The sequence below is a fragment of the Brassica napus genome, chromosome C9 (assembly GCF_020379485.1).
Source record: "Brassica napus cultivar Da-Ae chromosome C9, Da-Ae, whole genome shotgun sequence".
NCBI classification, from domain to species: domain Eukaryota; kingdom Viridiplantae; phylum Streptophyta; class Magnoliopsida; order Brassicales; family Brassicaceae; genus Brassica; species Brassica napus.
Window position 1 is genome coordinate 14,225,841 of NC_063452.1, and position 5,505 is coordinate 14,231,345.

The 5,505-nt window shown below is 35.0% G+C and overlaps 1 long non-coding RNA gene across 1 annotated transcript; it reads left to right on the forward strand.

Annotated features, from left to right (window-relative positions):
• Positions 1-4,076: 4,076 nt before the first annotated feature.
• LOC125593438 lies at positions 4,077-5,225 on the forward strand. Its single transcript, XR_007329342.1, has 2 exons — positions 4,077-4,549; positions 4,697-5,225. It is a non-coding gene; the product is annotated as an uncharacterized LOC125593438 (long non-coding RNA).
• Positions 5,226-5,505: the final 280 nt, after the last annotated feature.

A 5,505-nucleotide genomic window follows, 5' to 3' on the forward strand; every position in this document is an offset into this window, starting at 1 on the left:
TCATTCACATGATTGTTCTTATTACTTGTATTCTAAAATAGCTAACTAGAAACCTGATCATAACAATATCGACAACTGCGATAGTGAGTTCGACTCCTGAATCTAATCATGCTGAGCTAAGTTGATATATACAACAAGAGTTAGTTTAGGAAACTTAGTGAACATATCTAATTGAATCTTAATGCTTGTCTTGAATAATTAGATCCACAACGAGAGTTGGCGTCTGATAAGTATAAGCATCTGATAGTAATTGCATGCGGGAGATGGATTACATACTTGTTGAATTCGAGTTCTAAGATGTTTCTTATTTAAACTCTTAACATCTATAGATCTGAGAGTTGGCACCTTTCCCATTCATCTTATAAACCATTTTTATTGCATTATTTACTGTTTTCATATATTCTGCCTAGCTTAATCTTAAATCTTAAATCTATTGTGTGATCTACGCTCCCAGTGGATTTGATCTCTAAGTGTTGTAACCGATCTCTTAATTGACAGAGTTTCTCTTGGGTAATTTGAACATTATCACTACTCAAATCGGGAGCCTATCAATGAGGCAAAGTCTTTTATAACCAATCGTTTAGAAGCTTTTGTAACTATCCCGCTTTCACATAAAAATTTATATATAATCATTGAAAATGAAATTCTAGAGTATACAAGCTCTCAATTTGATTTATTTCTTTATTTCCCCATGAATTAGAAGGGCTGTCGAGAATGTAGAGGAGGTAGGATGATTAAGATGAAGAATTGGAGTCTTTACCCAGCTTTTATTTTATTTTATTATTTTCTTGCTTTTGAATGAATGAATACTAAATCATCGTATAACAAAATTTTGACGAGCCATAGAATTTTTTAATTCTGACACAAGCGTGGGGCCAGAGATACTTGCCTTTGCGGTTCAAATTTCTTTTCATGTTTAGTCTCACTAGTTTATGAGGTTCGGCGGGTGGGGGGGGTGTCACTAACATAGTTTTTCCAATAATAAAATTTTCACATTTCCAATAATTAAATAAAGTAATAACCCCCCGCCCCCTATTGATACATAGTCAATTCTAATAGACATATTAAAGGGTCCCACTGGAACAAGTTCGAAACAATTGAATAATTATGTCAGAAATCGAAATGGTGGACAATTAGCTAGAGCATCGCCATTCCCGAGGAACGCCTCCCCATATTGAGAATCTCGATACCAAATTCAATTTGTTTAATATCCCTTTAGTGTCATTGACAAACTCTTTTAATATAGTTTATATGCTTACTGTGTGACGGTTCTGATGCTACACTGCTGTTCAGTACCTTAGGTCAGGATCCGATTGGTTATGAACATCATAAGGTGCAGCTCTTTGCATAATGAAATTTATACTAATCTAAAAGATAATCTGTCAGTAGCGATTTTTCATGGTTATAGTTCTCTTTTTAACAACTACGACCAGTCATAGGTCACCCCAGTCGCAGGAATCTACAATAATGAAACGAACAAGTTGCAGGTCACGCGACATATAAACGAATATGGATATAATATTTTGACCAAATTTTTGTTTGCAAGAAAATGCTAGAGAAACAAAATAGGTAACTTACAAACCAACTATATTGAAAAGACTGGTCCAAAAATTTTGGTGCTTGAGACAATTCAATAAAAGGTATATAAAATATTTTTACTAATTTGAGAACTTGTATATATGTAAATTTTTCCTAAACTTTTGGAAGACATAAAAGTAAAAAAAAAACGTATTGGAGACAAAAATTACAAAACAGCGCACATACACAGGAGACGGATTGAAAACATAAAATGTTACATCGTTTTTTCCTAGGGACTATTAAAACATGATCCAAACCTAAAAACGATAAACCAGACATCCAAACTTCCTATTTGTCATTCAATATCCAACATTTTCTAGCTAATCAACATTATTTTGCGCTTCTCCGGTACAGAGCAAAGATCGTATAACGAACCGAGAGACAAACGATCAAAAGGAGAGTGGGACACGATCAAAAGGAGAGTGGGATCCTATGAGATCTTGGGAACACCAAACAGTCGCGATTAAAATTCGTATTATATGTATGATAAGATGGACATGGAGAGAGACTTCCATATATAACCAATTAGGTGATTTCCACCCATTTCTATTTTCATTTTTATATTTTTTATTAAAATATAAAAAATTATATTATAAAGATGGATTTATTCTAATGTATGTTCCTAAAAATAAAATTTTTAGACTATTTTAATCATCTCTATATTTATCTTTACTTTTTTTTAAGTAGAGAAATTCTATTACAAAATTAAATTATTTTCAATGTGTTACTTTATTTTTTTCACTACGTTGTTCGGCATGAGCTTATGTCCCTTTAAAATAAAATAATTCATAATAAAATCAGTTAAATTTCAATTTTCCTCTATTTAAATTAGAAAATAGAATAATGTATAAACAAATAAATGCATTACTCATTTTTAAATTAATTTTATTTATTACTCTATTATAAAGTGAAATTGATTTTTTATTTTATTTTAAACTATATTTTAGAGTGAAAGGTGAAATGAGAACAAAGATGCAATTATTGTCCAAAATTGCTAGTATATCGGGTAGAGATAAAACTTACGGAAAGATTAACAATTTTGTAACGCTTCCGACTGTCCATGGCTAATGAACTTCCCATGCCCGCTTACTCAGTTTCTGGGTCCCATTCTATGTGGAGTCCATGTGCTCTGACTTTATTTGCATGGTATCGCAAATCACTTCATGATATGTCACTCATGATTTTGCTACTCCAGCTCATGTGTTAAAAAATGTAAGTGCACTTTGAAGACATAAGTAGATAAATTAATTCAATTAAGCATTTCACATATACCAAAACTGGAATGTTACAATTCACCTTCTCTCAAAGAACGCAACGTCTTTATTGCACCTCAAGATTGTTATCCTTGTTAATGTGAGCCCAAACATGATTCAACACTCGTCTGGATTGGGATTTAATACCACTTGTAACACCACGGACGCCCATGGCTAATGGGCCTCCCACGCTCGCTCACTCGGCATGTGGACTCTATTTCGTGAGACGGACGGTGCATTAATTTTTTAGAGAGCTCAAACGTCATGTTTTACTGACCATGCAATAACCACATGACTTTTTCCGTACTTTGAACTTACTTACACGATATTTCGAATCATTTCTCGATAGGTCATCCATCATTTCACTACTTCAACTCATGCACACTTAATTTTAAAGTTATTTTTGGATGTGTGATTGAAATGGTAAGTACACTTTGATGACACTTGTAACCTAATAAATTTTATTAAGCCTTTCAGATATACTACAAATCGGAATGTTACAAAAAATTTAAAACTCATTTTACAAGAAAAAAATTGAATAGGTAGTCTTCTAACTTTTCGTACTTCAAATTACCATTTATTAAGAAATATGAGTTTTGGTAAAGAAAAAAAAAAGAAATATACCTTATGGAAATGAGAGAGAGATTTCTTATATTTGACAAAAGCCTAACCAACTTTTTTCTAATAACGAAAGGTCATTCTATTACTCAAACTTGAGGTGGTCTAGGCAACCAGACCAGAATAAAACAACCAACAAAGTGAAGCTCTCTATGGAAAGATCTTGCCGTCCTAGTTAAAGAGTCAGAAATCTGATTTTGTGCTCATAGAATGTGAGTAATCTTGAAGTCTGGGAAACATATATGCAAAATCTCTATCCTCTCCAGTTTTGTTGCAAAATTTGGCCAATCATGCGGCTCCTTAAGTATGGCGATCAAGTCCTTGCAGTCTGTTCCAAAGCTCTGACATGTCGAATATTGCATCATGCTCTCCATCGCCCATCTCAATGCTTCTACTTCTGAGTGCACAGGAGACTCTCTCCGAGTATAATTTTGTGTCCCCATGAGTTGAACCTTTTCCAAGTTATCCATCACACCCATCCACACCCGCTGAACTGTGATGTAGATGTCCATGACCCGTCTATCATGCAGATATTGCTCAAGCTTAAGACTTGAGGTTCATCACTACTATGGTCTTGTGGAGTTGGTTGCCCCATCTCATTTGCATTGAACCAGGCCTAACCAACCTGTTATTGTTTATCTTTATGATCTTATCTCTCCACTTTATATAATTTCCTATAGTATATATAGATATATTAAACTGAATATGTATTTTCATACATAATTGGTTGGTACCATAGCCAAACCAACCAATAAAATTTTACTTAATTGTTTTATCTGAATTCAGTATGTAATGGAAGTACACTAGAATTTAATGATAAGTTATTTTTTTACGTTTATTGATTGATCAAAGGATCGAGGGAACTTCCAGAATCAATCAAAACTCGAGTGACCTCGCAGGTGCTGATTGTGAGTTCCACCATTAGGGGATTGTTATGCATCGTATCGATGTCGGTGGTGTACACTTCCGAGAATGCGGTTGGAAGCAATCCTCTGGATTGGTAGACTACTTTTTTTGTTTTTGTTGTTTCCTTTCCTGGTACTCCTTTACCAACCTCACTGATTCTTTGCACATGATCCTCCAAAAATCAAATTTATACGGTGAGGATTCTTGGACTGCTCTTTCTTGCTTCTTTTGCCTTGACTGATTTTCTCTCTCAAATCGTCAAGTTTTGAGTAGTTAATCTATTCCCTCAAATATGTGGTCTCATAGGTGTATTGACCATTTGTGCTAATTTTTTGGCGAAGGTCGCTTGTGCCGAGATGAGTAAGAGAATTGTTCTGATCATTCATGCCTAGTTTTTGGCGAATATCAGAATTGTCGGGTTGGCTGACTGATGCGTCCCAGTTGTTCGTGTTGAGTTTTATGCGAACCTCGGTAGTGTTAGCCATGCTGCTATGTCTTTGCCAATTTTCTTTTGAGTTTATCATGCAGATTTTGGGTTTATGAACTCTCTTCTGATGACGAGGATGATGATTACATTGATACGCCGAGTGATCTGTGATCTTTATTCGTCCAAAGCCCGGTCATCACGCTGCTGAGGTGGAGCGGATACTTCTTGATCTTTGGGTTGATCCACTTGGGACGGCCTTGAGACTTATGGCAATTTTTATTTCTGCTTTTGTTCAAGCTTTTCGTATTTTTGACAAGCTTTTGTTACGGTTGGGGATTAATATTTCTTTGTTGAACACCGTCATGAGTGTGTCATGGAGTAACCTTGATTGTTTGGTATCATGTATTTTTTCCTTATGAAAATTGTAGAACTTAGTTTTATCATAGGTCTGAGGAGCCAATCGGTCTACCAGTATATCTCAAACATTTAATGGTCTGTCTGGTACGCTTGCAGCTGAGTCAATGAGATCATTCTCAACGACGGAGTACACAATCATATTTTTCTTGTTATACTTTTCGTCAGAAGAATGTTTCTGAGGTTCTTGATAAGTGTATGCCACCTTCGAGGCCAGCATCTTCATGGCATTGTGCCTTACCATATAAATATGCTTGTCTTGCTCCATGGTGATGAAGTAGTTGGCACGATGAAGTAAATCCTCCAATG